Source organism: Alligator mississippiensis, chromosome 16, assembly GCF_030867095.1.
Source record: "Alligator mississippiensis isolate rAllMis1 chromosome 16, rAllMis1, whole genome shotgun sequence".
NCBI lineage: Eukaryota > Metazoa > Chordata > Crocodylia > Alligatoridae > Alligator > Alligator mississippiensis.
The window spans coordinates 13009843-13033103 of NC_081839.1; the positions used below are offsets into that span (position 1 = coordinate 13009843).

The 23261-nt window shown below is 50.1% G+C and overlaps 1 long non-coding RNA gene and 1 other non-coding gene across 3 annotated transcripts; one reads left to right on the forward strand and one right to left on the reverse strand.

The window, feature by feature from the left end:
- The first annotated feature begins 7677 nt into the window (after positions 1-7677).
- LOC132246503 (uncharacterized) lies at positions 7678-16462 on the forward strand. 2 transcript variants are annotated; one of them, XR_009457824.1, is made up of 4 exons: positions 7678-7895; positions 14118-15446; positions 15910-16039; positions 16248-16462. It is a non-coding gene; the product is annotated as an uncharacterized LOC132246503 (long non-coding RNA). The 2 variants fall into 2 exon arrangements; XR_009457823.1 differs by having other exon boundaries at positions 15910-16462.
- TRNAA-UGC (transfer RNA alanine (anticodon UGC)) lies at positions 9898-9969 on the reverse strand. Its single transcript has one exon. It is a non-coding gene; the product is annotated as a tRNA-Ala (tRNA).
- Positions 16463-23261: the final 6799 nt, after the last annotated feature.

The window sequence follows — 23261 nt, forward strand, 5'->3', positions numbered from 1 at the left end:
AGCTATCAATTTAGTTGGTCTAATAAAAGATATGACTTCCACCCAAACAACCTTGTCTGCCTGCGGCCTTAGATCAGCATGGTTACAGTCAACAACCCTTCAAATCTAGTTTCTCAACTTGGGCCAACTTATAGCAAGTTTGACTACTTTATTTACCCAGGTAACGAGGCCAAAACTGAACTTTTCTTTCCTCAATCTCTCCTCACCCTATTTTGTCAGAGCCAACAACACCATCGTCTTTCTCACAACCAGGCCAGGAATCGGAGGCATCGTCCACCGTTCATTTCCTTGTTCCACACGGCCGAGACGTACTTACATATTACTACTTCCTCTACAATACCTCCAAAACTGGAACCTGCTTTTTCCCTGCACAACTAAGTCTGTTATGAAGACACTCAACACTGGGAGCTGTAGTGCTTTCTACCAGCTCACCTCACTTGAGTCAGCCACACTTCTTTTTAACTTGCAAACCAGGTCCTTTATTTGAAGGCTTCTCAGCAAAGGAAGTCAAACAGAAAAACTTCCCGCTTCCCTCTCCAGGCTAATAAACAGTACTCAGCCTTTCTCCCTCCAGGCTGTAACACAAACAGTGCCTTCCTCCAGGCTACCAAGGCTCTCCAGCCTCATCAAATTCCTTCTGCCTCCCTCATCTCGTTCAGCTAGCCCTTTTCAATGTTTCCAGCTAGGCATCTGACCCGTGGCCTGATCCCCTCCAGCGCCACTTCATCAGCAATACTATTAACAAGATGTGCTGAGACTGTGACCCGTGACAAGTATTCTGCACTGATCGGCCGTCTGCTGGATGAATTCAAACAAAGATTTGTGGATTTCAGGGAACACAGCGATGAGTTGAAGCTGTTTGCAGATCCATTTGGAGCGGATGCCACCGATGCTCCTGACACATTCCAAATGGCACTAATTGACATCCCAAATAACGGTGCCTTGAAGAGAGCTTTTACAGAACGTGACCTACTGACATGTTCTAGTCAATACGTTACATGGCACTCTTTCCCAAATCTCTTGAATCACGCACTTCGGTTCATTGCACTGTTTGGCAGCACGTATTGCTGTGAGCAGCTTTTCTCAAGAATGTAAATACGTGAAATGCATAGGTAATTGCATGCTAATGAAGTAAACAGAGGCAGAGCTTGAGATAGGAGGAGATATGGGTGGAACAAAGGAGGAACCAAGGTGGAGGAAATGTTCATGAGCATGAACCAAGGTGTGTAAAATATCAAAAAAACCCTGCTGTTCAGTGCAGGATCCCAGTTGGTTGTGTTTTTTGGGACCTGGCCTGAAGCTGGCTCCATTTTGAATAAAGCTGTTGTGAGCAATGTGTGCTGGTGTTTGCTCCCTGCTTGCTCTGGCTAGTGAGTAACAGGATCCATGAGCAACTGGATTGTCGTCTCCCCGGTCGTTGGGCTCTGCATGGAGTCGGGGATCTAACAGCCATCTGGTGCAAAATGTCTGGATAGTCAGCCACACTGGCTATGCATCCAGAGACAGAGTACCTCTGGATGTGCAAATACCAAAAATACACTGTAGGTGTCCAAAGAGGCCACTTAGGCGAGCAGGGAAAAAGAATATGCCAAGACCTAGGACTAAGCAGGCCAGCTATTGCAACGCTTACACAATGCTCTCTGCAGCACAAGCACTTATTTCATGGACAGGCAAAAGCACGGACAAGGGATGAGGAGGATGTTAAAAAGCTGCCTACTAAGTTCCAGTTATTCCAAGTGTTCAACAGGTAATCCCCAGAGCTGGTGTGCCTCACTACTGGTGACATTCCCCAAGAACCAATTATACAAGGCGTGCTGAATGCACAGCAGTTAGGACAAAACATCTTAGAGACATTTGTTGCTGATCGACTTGTGCATAAAGCTGTCATCATACGTGCACCAATCTCAAAGTTAAAAACTCTTGCTTCCATATATACAGTACAGTTAGCAACAGAAAAACACAAAACAACAGACCTCAGTCATCAGAGCTGATCGTGAACTATTCAGACGCCTACTTGTATCTATGGATGTCGATAACCTCCTGAGGCAAGAACTCTCTACTGTACTGCTATCACTGGCTACAACAAACGGAAACTTGAGACCAGCAAACAAAGCTTAACTACTCTCCATTTTGGAAGAGAATATTTCGTAGACAAGTTTGAAAACAGCCCTGACTCCAACATGTGTAGTGATTGATGGTGTGGCTGTGGCTCGGGCCATGGGAAAACCCAAGGATGCAGTGACTTTTGGAGAACATGTGGATGCTTTTGCAGTGAATATCGTGTCCAATTTCAAGGAACCTTGCAGCAGGGTAGATGTTGTGTTTGACTGCTACAAAGACCCGTTGATCAAGGATGTTACTAGAAAGCGTCGAATTGGGAAAGGAAGAAAATAAGAATTGGAAATAGCAGCAAGGACGTCATGTTGCCTGTGTAATGGAGAACAGTGAATGAATCCAAGGAAAACAAGGCATGCAAACACTTGTTAGGTTCCTCAAAAGGGAACGCCTACAGCAAACATTACGTGGCAGTCAGTGGTGGTAATGATGGTTATGCTACCTCAACTGCAAGAAACACGGCCCACCTCCACTCCACACAAGAGGTGGCAGGCACCCACGTGATCTTGCTTCTTTCTGAAGCAAAGTCAGAAGGATATAACACAGTCATTGTCACAATGTGGTAGCTCTATTCAAATAAAGCTTCTGCTGACCTGACCCAGAAGTTTGCTGCATGTGTTTTCCATAACAACAAGCAGTGACACAGATGTCCTATTGCTAGTGATTGCACTCTAGCCTCGTCTCAGCAGTGAGCTGTGGATGAGAGCAAGCCCATCAAGAACTCAATACATTGCTGTGCACAAGGTGGAGTGCTGTGATGAACTAAGGGACAGGCCGCTGGTTTTTCATGCCATCGTGGGGTATGATATCACAAGCTAGCTTGCACGAATTTCTAAAAAGTTTGCTTGGAAGATCTGTGAAACTCCCCATCTCCTGTCTCAATTTGAAGTACCTCACACACCAGATGCCCAAGTACTGGCCATTAGACAGACTCAAGGCCCCCCATGGAGGATGCCAGCGCTTAATTTTCGCTCATTTTTTGAACTAAGTAAGAATAATTTTTCTGTTGCAAACAGCTCAAAAAGATCAATCGCCACAGACAGGGCAGAGCTGTTTTTAATACTATGGATCCCCATTGAAAACTTCTAGTTTTTTCTTGTGAAGTGGGTTTGCTGCGGCCCCCGATTGAGAATCAATTTCTAGACCAGCGGTCCTGAACCGGGCTCCATGTACCCCAAGGGGGTACACAAAGCCTCATCGGGAGTACGTGAGATATATTTCATACACCATCTAACACAGGTCGAAGGGCCTAAAAAATGTCTTGACAATTTGAAATTGCTGAGGCTTTAGTGTCGTTAAAATGCACGTGCGCATGGAAGCCAGATATCCTATTCCTTCTCCATGCCTCAACCTTGCACCAGAAGCATTGCTCCAAACACCTGTCACTCAATCATGTAGAGTCAAGTCTTTGAACGTAGTTGTGCATTCGAAGTTATTGTGTTTGCATTTGAGTTTTTTACTTCATTTTTTTTATGCACGTGGCGGTTCCACACAAGTAACAGTATACATCTGCTTTTTCCTTTCATTTTGGTAAGTACCTATGTTCAATTTTAAATTGCTACCAACCGACGAAGTATATTTTAAGGGTTTTACTTTGCACTATTTTTCAAGGACTGAATTCTTGCTTCGTCCATAGATTTATCATGTCAAAGAAGTGTTATTACTAGGATTTGCATGTGCAGTTTGGCGTTACGTTTATGCTTGATACAAATGATTTACAAAAACCACAATGCTTCCTTCGCTCAAAAGGTACTTTGCAATGAATATATGAAGCCATCTAAACTTAAAGAGCACCTTCAGACTGTTCACCCTGAAAATACTAAAGACCCAAAAGCTTTATTAAAAATCAAGCAATCACAACTTGAAACAAGCACACTCTCCGATCGTGGATTTACTCCCCAGAAGCCAGCGCTGGAGGCAAGTTATCATGTGGCATTAAGGATGGCCACAGAAAAAAAAGCTGCATACCATCACAGAGACCCTGGTGAAGCCGTGCCATGGAAATGGCCGAGCTGATGTCTGGTAAAGATGCACAACTAAAAATAGCACAGATCCCCCATACAACACCATTCACAACCGAATCAAGGACATGTCAGAAGACATACGCAAACAAGTAGTGGAGCAAGTCAAGAAAAGTCTGATAAAATTGGCTTGCAGTTGGATGAATCAACTGATGTCTCAAATTGCGCACAACTTCTCGTTTTTGCTTGATATGCGCGTGAGAATCATGTCAAAGAAGAATTTCTCTTTTGTGAACTGCTGAAAGAAACAACGAAGGCAGCAGACATTATGGCTACGATGAATGAATTTTTTCCTTTTTTCCAGCCTTTCCTAGGACCTTGTAGGAGCTATTTGTACTGATGGTGCTCCTGCTATGTTGGGGAAATATTCAGAGTTCACCGCTCTCGTCAAAAAGGTGAATCCAAATGTGATCTCTAGTCATTGCATTCTCCTCCCTCTTACTTGAAAGATGTGTTGGATGTTGTCATCCAGGCCGTCAACTTGATCAGAGCAAGGGCATTGAAACACTGCATGTTCAAAGCGCTGTGCGAAGGAAGAGATTGGGTCTGAACACACTGTACTTCTGCTTCACACAGAAGTACGCTGGTTATCCAGACAAAACGTTCTGACAAGAGTTTTTGAACTTTGAGATTTAATTGAAATGTTTCTGCATGAAAATGGATCAATTCTGCTTCAGTGTTTCATCGGTCCAAACTTTGTGGGTTGTTTGGCATACCTCCCAGATGTGTTCAGAATTCTAAACTCATTGAACATTTCAGTCCAAACTCGTTGAACATTTCAGTCCAAGGTGGAGAAGTGACTATCTTGGAGGACAAAAAAGTCAAATCCTTTCAAGAGAAGTTGGCTCTCTGGGGAAGAAGAGGGATTCCAGTAACTTGGCCAGTTTCCCTCTGTTTGATGAAATCACTTTAGATCCAGTGCATCCAGGGGAACCAAGAGTTCATGAGAGTATTATTAGGCAGACAAGGTTCTTTGGGTGAATCTGACCTTTTGTTAGACCAACTTAAATAGTTGGGAAAAAAATTTTAAGTAAGCTTTTGGGTTCAAAAACCCCTTGTCGGGCTGAGGAAGTTTCAGCAATTGGCATGTGCTCTTCCTGGATGGAATGAAGACCAACACGAGTACAACCTACACCCTGCGAGTATTATTACGCATCTTGAAAATCTGAAAGTCACCACAGAAGGAATTATTGCAAGTATTCAGGTAGTTGACATTTGGGTAAGGAGCCTCTTTACTGCTTCTCTCGAACAAATTAGTGGTGCCGACCTGGCAAAAGATGAGCTACTTGATTTGTGCAATAATCAGAAACTCCGTGTCAATTTTGAATCAATGAAATTGGAACTATTCTGGCACAGACTTGGGGAGGCATATCCCACTTGGACCAAGCGAGCTTACCAAGTTCTAGCTCTGTTTGTTGCAACCCATCTCTGCGAGTCGCGATTTTCAGTGCTTTTTGCAAAAACCAAAGCGAGGAACAAACTGAAAGCTGATCATGACGTGCATGTGGCTGTCTCGAAAATGTCGCCTAGAATTCAAATGTTGGTTGATAGTAAGCAGCGGCACTGTTTGCACTAATAAGTTTGGGCATGTTTTGCCATTTGACACCAAGTGATGGTTTTTTGCACAACTTTTTATGTGCATGGAATAAATAAAGCTTGTTTAAAATGAAGTCTTTGTACGAGTATCTTGCTGTTTTTATAATACACGAGTACACGTAGTTTGACATAAAAATTAATTTCCCATTGAAAGGGGGTACATGAAGTCTCACTCTGAGACCAAGAGGTACGTCAACTGAAAAAGGTTCAGAACCGCCGTTCTGGACCCTTGTATCAGATCATGGCAAAACCTGCTGCCTTCTCTGGAGTCATCACTAAAACCTTTTTTTTTTACTTCGATACCCACATTATTGACTGCTGTCTAGGTCTTCGTGGCCCAATACGTACTGCAGCCTCCTAATTTCTGGCATTAAAGCTTTGTTGCTTGGGTAACCCTGACCATATTCTCTCTCCCTACAGGCTTCGCACTGCTTCACCGTTACACCTGATACGAGCTTGCAGTCATTACCGCTAAGGCATTTATCATCTAGGTTCTCTGATCGTACTAGTCCCTGGCACTACCAAGAATGCCACTCTCCATTGCCCGTTCCCCCCCCACAAAGTCATTTTTCTCCTGGCTGCTCTTTATTCGTCAACAGCTAGGTGTGGGGAAAACAGGACGTTCTGGCCCATCTTGTTTAGATAAAACTTCCAATTCACATTTTAAAAAGAAATGCTTAAAAATAGTAAATAAATAAATAAATAAAATTCAACCTCCTCAGAGCGTAAGGTACTATCTGTGATTTGCTCTGTGGTATGGCTTCAAGTTCCTCATTAATAGCAATGCCTTGTGTTAGAGATCGCACGCTGAAGCCATGGCTCCTTCCCTTAAAAGCAGCTTTCCGCCGAGCAACGCACAAGCAAAACAGTCCCTGTACGGCTGGGGTACACTGGCACGCGCAGTTTGGAGCGAGCGGTTAAGAGTCAAGGGGGTCTCTTTCAAATCACGGAAGTGGAGAGCAAATCTTGACTATGACAAATTCAGTGTAATGGCAATGTTTATTTTCCCCACTTGCTGCTCCAGGGCTGGCACCGTCGAGCGCCTCGCTGGACCTTTCGGTTTCGACACGAGAGAAGCGGCAGACCCGGCTGTCGGCCGCGTCGCTTCGCAGCCTCCTCACGGACACGCGCGCCGCTGCGCTGTGCTTGTCTTTTCAAACCGTCACTGGTTACCTTCCCGCCTCGGTGATGAACTCTAGTCTAGAGAGCGAGGCCAGCGGCCCTCCCTCTTCCTAGCTCACGGGCAGCCCCCTCAGAAACACTCGTTTCACTCGAATTTTTGACAAGGAAAAATTGTTTTTCCTGCTGCTAAGAAAGCCCCGACAGCTCAGACCGGTCTGAACTCGCTGAGCTCCTACGCGACCGCCCAGCTCACGCCTCGCGCGTGCAGCGCTGACACGGCCACTGTCGTCCGGCACCCCGCCACCGGGCCGCAGCATCTACCGGGAGTAAAGAGTTTAATCCACGAATTAACTGTAGCTGTGACTAAGGAAAGCGCCCTCCGCACAGCCGCGCTGCCGCAGCAGGGCTGGGGGACCCTCGGGTGCTGGGGACACACTTCCTGCTCCGCGCCTGCAGGCCGGACCCCGCCCAGTCCCGGCGCCCGCGGAACCAGCGGAGCACGAGCCCGCAACCGAGTCCCCCGACCGCGTGCCGGAAAAGGGCGGCCTACGGTCATATTTAAAAGCTCTCAGCCCGGAGGGACGTCCGCCACACCCAATTAGCTGCTGCGGCGCCCAGCGCCTATCCACCAATAAACGCGGGTATGAAAGAGGCAGCGCCCGCCCTTTCCCCGGCCCCGGCCCCGGCCCCGCCGGCCCGGGGGGGCGTGGCCTGGGCGAGGGTGCGCCTGCGCCGTGTGAGGGACCCGTAGTGCGGGAGCGGCCGCGGAGGAGCGCGGGGTTCTGAGTTGTGGGGCGGGGCGGGGCGGGGCGCAGCGCAGCTCCGGGCTCGGGCAGGGGCTCGGGATGCGCCCGGGGAGGCAGCGGGGAGCCGCCCGCCCGCCTACACGGCGCTGCACGTGCCCCGAGCCGGCATGCGGGAGCCCCGGGGCCGCCTGCTCCTTCCCTCCCGACCCCAGCCCCAAAACATCCGGGGAGCCCCCTCCTCGGCGCCTCCGGGTGCTTAGTGTTACCTTTTGCACGTGGCTGTTCACTAATTATTGTAAGTTTACATAGTGCTAATTAACGTTCATGTTGCTTACTAGTCTAATTATTTCTCATTCTAACGGTGCATGATTATCATGACGTTAATAAGATGATTTTTAACATTATTATCATGACATTAATGAAATTATTTGTAAAATCTGTTGGGCTCGCAAAACGCGCTCTGCATATTCAGCTTCTTTTAAAACAGTTGAACGGGAGCTAGAAACCCGACTGGGCTGGGCATCAGCTAATCATTATTATTGCAGTACTGCTATATCGTAATTATTCTTTATATATTATTGTAATTATTGTGACTGCCTGTATAGTGTTCCTGTTTTTGAAAGCCGGTGTGTTTTCTGCACTCGATGGAGGTGAACAACTTTTCTTTTCACCTCCCCTTTTCTTCAGTTAACTCTGAGACTGGGTCACCCGCTGCAATTCGCCCTCCGTGCATTTCTTGGTTGTGTCGGGGGTGAGTTTTTGGGGGAGGTAAAAATCCTTTTAAAAATAACTACATAAATAAATAGGTCTATGGCTGCTTTTTGGGGGGCTGGGGAGAAGCCCAAAGTTGCCTGCGGGCCCCGGCTCCTCCATCCCACCTACCAGGCTGAAGTTGATTGCTTCTTCCCAGTTCCTTTTTCAAAACTAATCTACACCCAATCGAAGCTTGTTGTTAATGAATTACACATCTTAAATAGAATTTCATTACATATTTGCTAATGAATATGTAAAATAATATTCTGTATCAAATATAAAGGTCAGATTAGGATGGGATTATGGGGCAAAATACTTCTTGGGCCACCCCAAACTGGCTGTTGGCGCCACAGGGGACTGTCCCAGAGCACCTTGACCACAGCGTTGCCCGGCCCAAAGTGCGGTTTGGCCGTGCTGGCTGCCAGCTGACACCCCCCCGCCCCTGTACTAAATATATGGGCGTGAGTTAGGAACTAGTTTTGGGGCTGCGATTTTAGCCAGAAATCCTTCTTGGGCCACCCCATGACAGACCTGTGCGCCATCGGGGACTCTGCTGGACGTCTCTCACCAGTCTTGCCCAACCCAAAACACGGCTTGCCCGTGATAGACTGCGAACTGACAGCGTGCCAGTTTCTGTGCTGAGTATATGGACCGAAATAAGGACCCGGATTTAGGGCTGGGATCATGGCTAGAAATCCTTCTTGGGCCAGCCCACGCCATGCCTCTGTGGCACATGGGACTCTCCTGGTTATCTGCGCAGAGTCCTGCCCATCCCAGGAAATGGTTTGGCTGTGCCTGGCTGCCAGCTGATAGTCTGCCCAGACACCACTAACTACAGGGGCCTGAATAAAGAAGTGGGATTTGGGCTGGGATTAGAGATGGAAATGCTTGTTGGGCCACCCCGCGTTATCACTCTGTGGTACCAGCAGACTCCCCTGACCACAGCTTGCCTGGCCCAACTCGTGGTTTGGCCCTGCCAGGATGCCGGCTGACAGCTCCCCCAGCCACAGTACTAAGTACGTGGGTTTGAGTAAGGAAGTGGAGCTTGGGCTGGGATTATGGTTGGAAATCTGTTCTGGGCCACCTCAGCACACCCCTGTTGCACCAGGGGACTCTCCTGCTCTTCCCTGACCAGAGTCATAGTATCATAGTACTTAGGGTCAGAAGGGACCTAAACAGCTGATCAGGTCTGACTCCTTCCCTCAGGCAGGAATGGGTGCAGGATCATATCACCCCAGCCTCCTCTTGAAGATGCCCAAGGTAGGAGAGTACCACCTCCTTTGGGAGCCCATTCCAGAGCCTGGCAGCCCTAAGTGTAGGGTAATGTTTCCTGGTGTCCAGCCTGAACCTTTTCTCTAACAATTGGAGGGTGTTATTCCTAGTAACCCTGGGGGGAACAGAGCCTCCCTCAATTCTCTCTGGTCCCCCATAGTGAGTTTGTAAATTGCTATCAGTTCCCCTCTCAGCCTTCTCCTGTGGAGGCTGAATAGGTTCAGGCCTTCTAGCCTCTCTTTGTAGGGCCTGCCCTGCTGCCCCATGACAAGTGGAGATGCTGGGGATTGAACCCAGGACCTCATACATGCAAAGCATGCGCTCTACCACTGAGCTACATCCCCTTTCAGAAGCTTAACCACTCCCTTGCTGTCCTGTCTGACTGAAGACATGGTTTGGCTGTGCCAGACCATGAACTGGCAGCCCCTGCAAATAGTGTCCTAAATTTATGGGTTTGAATAAGGAACTGGGTTTTGGGCTAGGTTGTCAACAGGAAATCCTCTTTGGGCCACCCCACACCATGCCTCTGTGGCACTGGATACAATCCCACACCCCCCAACCAGAGTCTTGCCTGGCCCAGAGTGCAGTTTTTGTGTGCCAAGCTGCCAACTGACAGCCCCCCATGCCCACTGTACTAAGTACATGGACCCAAATAAAGACCTGGTTTTGGACTGGGGTTATGGCTGGAAATACTGTTTGGGCCGGTTCCCCCATCCCCACTGTACTAAGTAGACAGGCTCAAGGAAGGAATTTCTTTTGTGCTGGGATTAGAGATGGAAATCCTTCTTGGGCCACCCCACACCATGTCTCTATGGCACCGGAGGACTCTCCCGGACACCACTGACCAGTCTGGCCCGGACCAGAGCGTGGTTTCTTCATGCCAGGCTGCCAACTAACAGCCCCCCATTCCCATGGTACTAAGTATACATGCTTGACTAAAGACCTGGCATTTGGGCTGAGATTGCAGACTGAATTGATGACCAATGTCTTGCCTGGCCCAGATGGTGTGGGGTGGCCCAAAATGGATTTCCAGCCATAATCCCAGCTGTTACCAGATTTGCCTGTCACTTTGGGGTGTGCTCATTTATTAGGGGTACATTTCTAGGGTCTTTGCAATTCTATCAATGTGCTCCTTGTGTTACCTGTGTTTCTGTACGGACTGTATCTCTGCCTTCTGCAAGTCCTCACCCCCAGTGGAGCTATCTTGCAGGACTCCATTTCAGTGGGGCTGGGTTCCTCCAGCCACTAAATCAGTCAAGTGCGCACGCACACACACACACACGCGCGCGCGCACACACACGCGCGTGCGCACACACACACACTAACATGACATGCCTGACCTGGCCAGGTTTATCAGGCTGACACCTTCACATGCCAGGAATCAGTTCATTAAGGTAACACTACACTGCAGTCAGACACCAGCACACAGTGAACAGAATCCCTCTGAATGCGGCTGGGTGTCCAGCTGACACCCTCATGGGCCAGCTTTCAGTTCATTAGGGCACGCCTGAGCCAAAGTGGGTCCATCAGCCTATACAAGCTGATCCTCTTACGTGTCTCAAACTCAGCACGTCCCAATCTTTTGCCCTAACTGTCCTAGTAGTGGTAGCCTCTTGATGAGCGGACCCCACAGTATTTCTGGGCTTCACAGGGATCTTTGGCTTAGGTAAAAGAAGCGTTGCTGCAGAGCAAGTGAGGAAGGGAAGTAGAGAAGGAAAAATGCATCCAGTTACCACCAGTTTCACTATAAAAGTTATTTATTGTGAAGCATATGAGTTTTATAATGGTACTAGTAGTAATAGACATGCAAGGGGAAACAAAGAAAACAATTACAATATTCCCCTGGTTTAATTGAGTATTTGGGGAAACTTAGCTGAAGCTTAACTAATCCAATTTAGGTTCAGAAAGCTATGCCTAGAGACAAAAAGAAAGAGAGAAAGAGGGAGAAAGAGAGAGCGAGAGCTGGGGTGTCACTGTTCCCAGGCACTCCGGTGATTTGATGACAAGCAAAGTTCCCAGCACGATCCTTGAAGGGAGAGGATCTGTTTCTGCCAGCTTCTTGGGAACAACAGCGGGTGGTGTCAGAGAGATTTTTCTCTCTTGAAGCACCCTGTTTGCTGCTTTACACCTTTCTTATCCCCTTAGTCCAGCCTCTTCAAAGCATTCTTTTAATTGTGTAAATGAAGAGGGTCCCAAGCCATAAGTGACAGGGAAAATCCTGTTATACAAACAGTTTCAGTTTAAATGAATGACCTTTCTCAGTGACCAGGGGTTATCTGGTTTGGAACATCTCAAGAAATGGATTAACAACCAGCAAAAACATCAAGTTTTAAGGAATAACCAGACACGTAGGAGCCATCTTGAAATTATGGGGTTTTATTTTCTTTTTTTCCAATTCCCTTCCTTTTACAACAAGGTGTCTATGAAACGGCATCTTGACATTTTCTCTTAACTTTTTAATCCTGAGCCATTTTGGTTGTGGCCAGCCTCAAGGCACTCATGCTTACAAAATCAAATGGAGATGCGCAGAACTGAGACAGGTTTTCCTGTAGATTGTCTGAAGAGGCTTCATCTTTTGTTAAGTGCACTGACGGCGTCTGTCTTGGGGCAGTGGATTGTTCTTGGTGCTGTGTATTGAGCTGGTCCCTGAGTGAATCATGATTAATCGGTAACTGGTAGCAGCCAGGCCTGCGGTGATCCCAGGTCCCATGCCTCAAAACAGACACAGTTGCACAAGCACCCATGTCACGAGTTTTGCCTGTCAGCAGCCAGAGGTGCAGGCCCCCGAGCCCAGAAGCCCTGCATCAATCCCTCGACAGCTGGCAGGCTTCGTGGCCTCAGCAGGGGCCACCATCACTGCAGTTTTCAGCCCACTGCACCTTAACACACACGGTCATCTATGTCACGAGTTTTGCCTGTCAGCAGCTCGAGGTGCAGTTCCCCCCAAAACCCTGCACCAATCGTCTTGAAGCTTGGCAGGCTTCATGGCCTCGGCAAGGCTACCAGCCCTGCAGCTTTCACCCCGCTGTGGTGTAACACATACACGTGACATGAGTTTTGCTTTCAAGAATGTGGGGTGCAGTTCCCCCGAGCCCCTGCACCGATCTTCTTGAAACGTGGCAGGCTTCATGCTCTCAACAGGGGCTGCCACCCCTGCAAGTTTCACCCAAATCAGACAAAAAACACAGCTGTAGATATTTCATTCATTCCCCATTATACCCTATGGCCGGGTCTCCGAGGTGGCTCCAAAGCTTCCTACTCACACAGGCCAACTAGTGACTACAATGGACTGCAGAACCCAGATCTACTCTAAGCAGAATTACCTCTATCGTCACATCCACAGCTGCCCCATTCAGGCCATGGAAAACTGTCTGTGCACCAGGCATGGCAGGATCGGCGCTGGGACAGTTGGCTGTGCCGACCTCAGAGAATGGGAGAGCTTTGCATCTCCCTGGGTGATTATAGGATCGTATTTCTGAAGACACATGTACTTTTGGGGCATCCAGAAGCAAAGACACACATTTTAATGGGATGGAAAGTGGGTCAAACCTGTTTCAAAGGAAGTGTAGAGAGAGTGTCTGATCTTTTGGGAAGGGATGTTGACTGTCAGCACGAAGACTTCTTAAATGAGCTCTGTACGATGGGAAACAGCAACGGAGAAGAGGTGGTGGGAGGTAGCCAGCAAAATCAGTGGCATTTAGGAGGCAGCAGTGCAGTACTTGGACGTACCAAGTAGTTATTTCATCTCGGTGAGCAATTTTAATTCATTTTTAGCAAAATCTTAAAAACTTGAAGACCTGGACTTCTTCAGCTGTGACATCACAAACCTGAAGGATTACCGGGAAAGGATTTTTGAGCTGCTTCAGGAGATCACCTACCTAGATTGATTTGATCAGGAAGGTAATGAGGCCCCCAACTCAAAAGATGAAGATGATGAGGGTGACTTCTCTAAACATGCAGTCATTAGTTATGCCATTCAGTCAGTATCTAAATAGAAAATTCAGACTAAAGTGACTGTGGAACTGCTGGAGCACAAATCAGCTACATGTGTCAGGTGAAGGCCAGTATCACGTACTGCTCCTATTGGGTAATGCGGGGGGGGCGGGCAATGCACTTGCGAAGAGAGTAGTCATGGATGCTGTGCACAGCTAAAGGAGAGCTGCACTTAGGAAAACGTGAGTACACATCTTTACACTGAGCTATAACTATATAATAGCAGTTATTTTATTGCTGGTACCAAAAGCTTTTTTTTTTTTTTCATACCCATCATCTCATACTCGATGCTGTGGCACATTCAGTTCTGTGTTTTCTCTTCCTATAGAAAGAGGAAAAAGAGGGATGTTACTTCTAGTCCTGTCTTTTTTTAAAGATTTCTGGAGGAGGTTTTGTAGCTGAATTGAGTCAGATTTCAGAAGCTCATTTAAGATGAATTTACAAACAAGCCTCTGAGGTTTAAGCAAAGCTGTAAGGAATTAATTTACCTGCCTTTCAGAAGGGGATGAGGAGGATGAAGCAGATGAAGATGAAGCTGGTCCACCAGGAGAGTACAAACAAGGTGAAGATGATGGAGGTTCAGATTTGGGGGAGAGTGAAGAGGAGGAAGAAGCTGGCCTTTCATACCTGATGATGGACAAGATCCAGGTAGGACTTACCCTATTCTACTGTAAGGCTCAGGATTTTCTTGACACTGTCTAGCTATAAACGTGTAATAATTTAAACTTGTATAAGCAGAATCATGTAAATCCACTATCATATATGTGCAATAGAGTACTTTAGAGACACCTTTTACTATCAAAGAAGTGCGTTACAGTAGGGGAACCGCCGCTCTTTGGTATTCTCCGTTATCTTGCTCAACATGAAATGCTGCAAGATTTATTACTTCACTGCCTTGTAGAATTAGTGTCATTCTGCACCAGATCACCACGTCAGATTTAGAGGAGAACATGGCCGAAACAAATCCACCTGCCCTACCAGGATGCTCACAAGTGTCTGGGGCGCTTCAGCCTTGAGAGCCATGCCCTCACCGTCCAGATCTGCAGGTTGTCAGGTGTGGGGCTGGGGCTTCCAGGCAGGGGGGAGAGGGTGAGTATGGAGGAGCTAGGGCCTGAGGGTGCAGGGGGCTGATCAGGATGTGAGGGCTGAGGCAAAGGGGAGACAGGCTGGGAATCGAGGAGTGAGGGCTGGCCACAGGAAGAAGTCAGGGAGAGGCTGGAGCTGTGGCCCTGGGAATGCCATGGGTTCGGCCATGTAGGGGAGAGCTGGGGCAGGGAGCGGAGACTTCCCCTGGGTGGGAGCACAGGACCTTGAGCTGCTCTTAGTGGAGGGAGGTGGGTGGGAAGTTGGATCCTGGCATTTTGGGGAAGGAGAAGGGGTTGGACGCTCCTTTCACCCCACTTATCTCAGGGCCCTTTTCTTTCCTAGCCAGGGGGGCAGAAAACCCGTGTGATGTTTGCTGAGCTGACCTGCAGGGAGCCTGATGGACGCAGGGGATGGGAATGGGGCTCTGTTGGGTTCGCTGCTCTGGGAAGGAAGCGAGTTAGAGCAGAGCAGGCGTGAGGACCAGGACTTGCAGGTTGTGCCCTGCTCTGGCTCTTCGAAAGGAGTGCTGTCCAGCATGCCATAGTGAGGGGCATGGTTTGGGAGGACTCCTGGGTCCTGTTTCTAGCTGAGGGAAGGAGGGCAGGGGGTGGGAGGAAGGCTCTGTGGCTCAAGACTCCTGGCTTCTTTTTGGGATCTGTCACTTCCCCAGAATGAACCCACAAATCATCTGTGCTTTGAGTCAATTGATACCTTGGGTGATGCTGTCAGCACATACATGGAGGTGAGTGGAAGCAGCATGGTGGGAGGTGTCCACTGCCCTGGTCAGAGGAGGACGGGGTTGGGGGAATACTGGGCCCATGGCTCGGATTCAAGGGTGGATGGCGATACTGGGCTTGGGTGGCCTCATGGGTCCCATCTGTCAGGCACAGGAAGGTAGTAATAGGTGCATGGGTCAGATCCCGGCTGGCATGGATGGGGTTCCCGTCAAGGGGCTGCATTGAAGCAGAAGGGTTACTTGGCTGGGGGTGAGCCCGTGGGTCCCACGGGAGGGTTTGTATACTACAAGCAGTGCCCTCCTGCCAGGGTCCCCGTTGGGTCCCAGTCGTGCCCTTCCCTGCCCAGCCCTGTCCTGGCAGTGGCTGATGGGGAAAATGTGGGGTCTTTCCATTCTCCTTCAGCATGGAAATGGCCTCTGCTTTGCCTCCCACCCCGTTCATGCTTTGCCTCCTGTCTCCTCTTCACAGCGGTTATCAACGTGAGCCATGATGCGATACGCAGACCAGCTGCCAGCTCTGGGTGGTGGAGGAGCAGTCCATCAGCCAGGTCAATGGCGACTTCGACTGCAAGTGGGAGGTGCTGGAGGCCTCAGGCCAGGTCAGCATTAACCGGCCCCCGGGAGTGACCTTGCTGTGGGGAGGCTCCTCGAGGACCTGCCCATCCCCTCTCAGAGACCTGCCTGCACAGCTTCACGTGCCCCCACACCCAAAGGACTCTGTAGAGGGGGCAGGGTCACAGGCATGGTTGTGGGTTGAACTTTGAAGATGTGGGGTGGGAGTCTAATGTAAGACATGTTTATTTTTAGAGCTGTTCTTCTACACCTGCTGCTTTCCCAGGAGAGAGAGACTTAATTGATATGAATGGGAGGGAGGGGGGTTGTACTGGAATGGTCTATTTTAGGCAGGAGTGAGGGCTGTCCTTGTCCCATTGCTGGGTTCCCTGCCCCCCAGTCTGGAGAATGGCTTGAGCCTTGTTTTGCTTCCACCCAAGAGGATTATATTAAAATATAATAAAGGAAAAGTGGCTCGTGATGGGTTTTATTCTGAAGGGGTAGGAGTGGGGCTTCACAGTACTGGCAGGAGGGACACCCCTGAGATTGCAGTGGACAGACAGACTGGGCTGAGGCATGGGGATGGAAAGAGCTTCCCTGTAAGACACATGGCTTGTCCCATCATAGACAATGATGGCTGAAAGGGACCTCAAGAGGTCACCTGGTCTAGTCCAACCCCCTGCTTAGAACAGGCCCACCCACAACTATATCACCCCAGCCAAAGCTTTCTCTACCGAGGCCTTAACCTCCAAGGATGTAGATCCCACAGCCTGTCTGGTTAACCTACTCTAGTGTTTTACTACTCTCCATGTGAGAGTTTTTCCTAATATGTAAGCTAAAGTTCCCTTGCTGCAACTTTCGCCCATTGCTCCTTGTTCGGCCATCAACCACCACTGAGAACAGTGCAGGTCCGTGCTCTTTGCACCCCCCTGCAGGGAGTTGAAGGCTGCTATTAAATCCCCCCTCAGACTTCTCTTCTGCAGACTAAATAAGCCCAGCTCCCTCAGCCTCTCTCCTCATAAGCACAGATCCAGGTTTTCTGTTCACCATGGACAAATGTGGTGAAACCCATCTTTTTCTCATTTTAAGGCAAAAAACCCAGATTGCCTCTTTAAGAAGAAAACATCCGGAAATGGCAGGTTCCCCATGCAGGCTGGCAGAGTTCCAGCCTGCAAGGGGCTAGAGGGAGCAGGAGGAGGGCGATCAGGCAGGGGAGGCCACATGCGTGCACACATGTGCGTGTGGCAGCCGGGCAGCCTGGAGAGCACCTCCTGCAGCTCCCCGCTAAGCCTTGCACTGCGGCCATCTGGGACAAGGATGGTGCCTGGGATCCACAGGTGCAAGGTGATAAATGGCGTCTAATGGCCAGGGAGGGATTAGCATCCCCCGGGCCCTGCAGAGCACACCCCTGCAGGGGGAAAGCATTTCCGATACAGGCTGGGCCTGGCACACACGTATTCATTAGAGCTGTCACGGCAGGGGGCTGATGGTCTCTGACTTCCCCCGGCAGGTCCCCAGGCAGCCCTTGTCCTGGTAACATCTGAATTCCTCTGTGCTTGCACTTCCTGACCTCTTGAATACTCTCACTCCTCCTGCCAAGCTCAGCTGGGAGCCGCTGGCCCCTGTGGGCAGGGAGCAGGGGCAGATTTGCGTGAAGGGGCTGATCTCGGCTCTGGGGGGTTCAGAGAGACTGCGCAGGTCCGAGCCAGAGACCTGTTTGCCTGGGGAAGGCGCGCTGGTCTGGATTCCCACCGTGGCCTGGGCACCGCTCCTCCTCATGCCTCCCACCTGGAGAGTTTGATGTTGCTCGGTCTCCCTGCAGTGACTTGCTTTCTGGACCAGGATGCAATTGTGGGATGCAGCGACCTCCAGCTCTGCCCGATGCAGGGACTGGGGGGAGAGGCAGAGCGGGCTGTCAGCGTGGCTCTGCCACCCTGGTCTTCTGGGGGCTGTGGCTCCACGCAACCTCCTCAGTAGCTGAGGGAGAGATCAGAGCTGGTGTCTGTGAGCAATCTCCTCTCCGCTTTGCCTCCAGTCTCTTGGAAAACCCCCATTGCCTGCAAGTGATGTGCTAGCTCGATGTACCTGCTGTATGTACATGCTATATATACGTACAAGTGATGTGCTAGCTCGATGTACCTGCTGTATGTACATGCTACATATACATGCAAGTGATGTGATAGCTCCCCTTCACACACAGCATAGGCCTGAGTCCCCAGCATTGGGAATGTACAGCTGAAAAGCATGCGCACAAAAGCAGAGGCAGCAGTGCAGGCAGATGTGAGACATCTGTTTGTGGAAGGAAGTCGGCCGTGTGCGATTGGAGCCCCCACGTGCCAGAAGTGGAACAAGAGCAGCAGAGACTTCCTGGGATGAAGCGGCTTGTTCATCCTAGGGAGAGGCAGGCTGAGAAGGGAGCTGACCGCTCTCTGGAAATACTGCTGAGAGGGAGAAGAGCCACACAAGAGACAAGACAATGCCAGCCCCAGGAGAAGTGGGGAAATAGGGGTCACACATACAAATAGGCTGAAGCTCAGAAGAAGGATTGTAACCATCAGAGCAGGAGGCTCTGGAGCAGGTTCCCCGTGGGAGGGAAAAGTAGTTTTAAAATACAGATTGACGGATTTGAGCCTGGGATCATATAGTGGGATTGCCTGCACTGGCAAGGATATGGCCAAGAACAACGAGGTCCCTTCCAGTCCCATGTTTCCTTGTCCTCCCCAGTCCATGGTCTGAGAAAGCTACGGGGTCAACACACCATTTACACCCAACCGAGGCCAGTAGATATCATTGGCGTCAGACAGATTTCTTCTCTGCCCAGAGTGCAGCTGCTGTCTGTTAAATAAACCCCCCCTGGGCATTGCTGTAGGCATGGGGGTGATGTGCTGCTCAGCTGGGTGGTCCTCACGGGGGGAGAGCACAGAGAAGGGAGGATGCTACTCAGTCTGTTTTGGGGGTGTCTGTTCCAGGATTGTGGCTGAAGTCACTCGATCTGCCACAAGAAGATTTCTGGAGGCGGTAAAGTGACTCTTATGGTGAGAAAGGGCCCTGCTGGCTGCTCCAGAGACAGCCATGGAGTTAAACCTGCCCCTGCACAGGCCTTAAATGTGGAGCTCTTTCCAGGTGCCCTGAGGGAAAGGGGCTGGGGCTGGAAGTCCTCTTTGTGATGCGGACAGGGCAGCCGCCAGGTTTGTTATAATCATTCTTGCTGCAGCCTTGGGGCCTGAAGATCCCTCTGATTCCTGGACATCACGTCATCTGGGACAGGGATGGTACCTGGGATCCTGCCGGGAACATCCTCTCTTATGTGCAACATGGTAAATGGCTTCTAAAAACCACCCCCAGGCCCTTACTGAGGATTTTATTGCCAAGGGAAGACCTTTCAGGTATGGGCTGAGCCTGGAATACACTGGAGCAGACGAAATCGTGTCACAGGAGTGGAGGGATCGCCAGGGCCTTGCAGAGGATTTCACTGCACATATCCAGTCTGGTCCCGTCTCCTCTTGAAGCCCCCCAGGGTAGGGGAGAGCATCACCTCCCTTGGGAGCCCTTTCCAGATGCTGGCAACCCTCACCATGAAGAAGCTCTTTCTAATGTCCAACCTAAACCTGCTCTCCATCGATTTGTGGCCGTTGTTCCTAGTTACTGGTGGGGGTGCCCTAGTGAATAGAGCATCTCCTAGTCCCTGCTGTGCTTCCCTGATGAAATGATAGGCAGCCACAAGATCACCTCTCAGCCTCCTCTGGTGCCGGCCGACGAGATTCAGTCTCTCCGGCTCTCCTCGTAGGGCCTTGCCTCCAAGTGGGACACTTGTGTTACAGGTTGGCTTAGGGCTGTGCGAGGCTTCGGACCGTGCTTCAGATCTGGAGAAGCTTTGGACGCTTCGGCATCCGAAGCAGCATGTCCGGATCGAAGCGCTGGCTTCGTTAGGCTTTCCAAAGCGCTTCGGAAAAGCTTTGGAGATCCGGCCATAGGGTATCATGGGGAATCAATGAAATATCTATAACGCTGTTGTTTTTTGTCTGATTTGGATGTAATGTGCAGGGACAGTAGCCTCTGCTAGGAGCATAAAGCCTGCTACGTTTCAAGGAGGTAGGTGCAGGGGTTTGAGGGGAACTGCACCCCAAATTCGTGAAAGCAAACTTCTGTCATGTGCACGTGTTGCACCACAGGGCAGTGAAAAGTTCAGGGGTGGTGGCCCCTGGGGAGGCCACAAAGCCTGCCAAGTTTCAAGATCGGTGCAGGGGTTTGGGGGAACTGCACCTCGAGCTGCAGACAAGCCAAACTCATGCCGTGGTGACAGTGTGTGAGTGAAGGCGCAGCAGGGCGATAGCTGCAGGCCTGCGAGCCCCTGCTGCGGCCACAACGTCTGCCAGCTATGGAGGAGGTAGGGGCAGGGGCTTCTGGGGCCCTGCACCCCCAGCTGCGGACAGGCAAAACTCATGCCGTGGGTGCTTGTGGGACTGACTGTCTCAGTCTAGGGGCAGTTGATTGTATTGATTATTCCCTCTCCTTAGTCTGCGGGTTTTTAGGTGTTAATGGTTGCTAATTGACTAATTATCTAGTAGCTACTAGTAGCCAGGTCCTGTGTATTGAGCTGGTCCCTGAGTGAATCATGATTGATTGGTAACTGGTAAGGCAGTAGGTTAGCAGCCAGGACTGCAGTAGTCCCCCCACCCCGTGCCACAAGACAGACACGATTGCACAAGCACCCATGTCACGAGTTGTGCCTGACACACAGGAGGACACTCTCTTATCAAGACTTGCTCCAAACAGTGGAACTGAACAGTTCATCTATTGATTTGTATTTCTCTTATTAAAACAAGGAATGATCACACAAGATAAGGAGAAGATCACAATCCTGAGAAAATGCTCTTTATTTAATGAAACGAAAAGGCTCTGGGGATATCGGTCAGAAAGGACCAGGAGCTGCTGGCAGGATCAGACAGGGAACACATCTGCAAGAAGGATCTGATCTTCTCTTTGGAGGTCTAGGAGACTCTGAGTTTCCACCAAAGACCACTTTGCCTCGGGAAACGCAGCCTGGGTGTGCTGCCTTGGTCTTAAGCCACTCTTCTTGTGGCTGCGTGGTAGCAGGAAGAGGGTTTCTGCTGTTAGATTTAGTGCCAGTGACTTTTCCAAGCTCTTGGGTCTGTTCCTGATTGCCCTGTCTCAGCAGGATGTGTCGCCGTTTGGCTCCCTGCCCTGAGCATGCAGAGGCTTCTTTCTTTCTAGCGTTTTCCTATTTTCCACGGCCCCTGAGTGTAAAGGCAATGTCTCCTCCCCTTCTCCTCCCGCAGCACACACAGTCCATCTAATAGACTCTCATAGCTGCAGTATCCTCCAGGTCATTTTTCGGGGGTGTGCCTCGTTAGGATATTCAGCTTCTGCCCAAGCAGGAGCTTCGTTGTCTCCACAGGCCCCCTCATCTATTTCCCAAACACGGTGGTCCAGCCTCTCTTCCACCACCTCCTCCTTTAGGAGTGCCTGCCTTGGCCTCTTCTCCAGCCAGATCCTTCTTCGCCATTTCTTCTCTCCAAGCCTATGCTCTGCCCTCCGCAGCTGTGGCGGCCCCTCTCTGCACCAGTCCTTCTGCCTCATTTCCCCCGAGCCATTCGCATGTGGTTTCTCTCGTGACAACACTACTGTCGAGGAGCTTCTCGCTTTGATGGGAAGTGCTTGGCTTCAGAGAGGGGCTTAGCGCTTGGGCCCTTTTATAAGGGAGCTGCTGGCCAGCCCGGTCCCATGTAATCACTCACCGGGGGCCAACCAGACTTGGCTTGTCCATATATGGCCATCAGAAGGGTCCCCATCCAGTCCAAGCGCCCATATAGGGAAACACACGGCTATTATGACTGTAGGCATTGCCCTTACATGGGCATGGGACTCCTGAGTGGTTTTTATGGCCATGTTTGGCCATGTATGTGTGTTTTCTTATATGGCCAAAGATGGCCAAAAGCCATGTGGATGCCTGGGACTAGGACATGGGAGCAGTGGAGACAGTGGATCTGGTGCTCTGGAGAAATATCAGATCCCCTCCTTTCAGTGCAGGAGCACTGCATTCAGCCTCCTGAGTCGGAGAAGTGGGGGAGTCAGTGGATCCCCTGAGATGTCCTCTTCTGTTCAGTCATCACTCCTCTCCATTCTGATTTCAGCAAATCCAGACGCTTTCTGTGGCCATGGTCAGTGCTGACTTCTCACGGGCAAGAAGCCTGCTGCCACTTAAATGATCCCCGTCACAAAAGAACCGAAATGACGTTCCCTGTTGTCACCAAGTGTGGTTCACCTACGCGCTCATCTCTTGCTTGCATCTGAGCTCTCCCTTTACCCCTATCTCACGCTGAGGTCTGTCCTTACCGGAAGCACAGGACGTCCCCCTGCCACAACGTGGCAGCCGCCAACCCCACCTTAGCAAATCCACACTACTACCCTCTGCTTGTCCCTGTCTCCCTAGACATGCCATGTTGTGCTCTTCTCAGGCTCAGCCTGATCCCCAAATCTGACTTGAGAAGTTGGCCAAGTGTCTCTTGGAAGAACAAATGCTAAGAGGGGTTGTGAGGGAAAAGCCCTTGAGGGAGGTCACTGCAGAGGGCTGCGTGAGGTTGCTTTACTGAGCTGGGATGCTTTGTGACGTACATAAGTGAGCTCCTCTGTTGTACTCAGCTGGGCCGAAGACCCAAGTGTCTATGAAGTCACTGGCCCTGTGTCTTGACTTAGGGGTCTGATGTCAGAGTAGGCTTTGTGAGGAAACTGCCAGGGTGATCTCATAAGAGACAAACTTGTGAGATGTCTCACTAAGGACTGATGGACGGACTGATTTCCTCAGGACTCTCGTAACTACATTCAAGTATAAGTCTCAGTAAAAAAGCTCACATGTCACTGACATATAGGGGCAGGAAGAGGAGGGAGGCAGTGACGGCTCAATGCCAGCTCTCCCCTTGACTTGAGAGAGACCAAAGAGTTGGAGCTTCGTGCTCAGTCCCAAGTCGGTTTGTGCCCAGAGAGGAGGGGGTTTAGGGAAAGAAGAGCTCGTGGGCCCAGGCACGATTCCGGAGGGAAGGGATGTCCCCACAAGCTGAGGGGGAGGATGAAATGAATACGGCCAAGTGGGATTTTAGCGTGACTCTCCTGGGAGTGGGTGTTTCCTTTCAAGCCCCAGCTCCTGGAGGCCTGTGATTGTGGCAGAACCGCGCTGCCAATGAGGAGTGGGGGCTGTGCCCCACATGTCTGGAGCACAGCAGGAAACCCCAAAGAGGAGAAAGCCAAAGA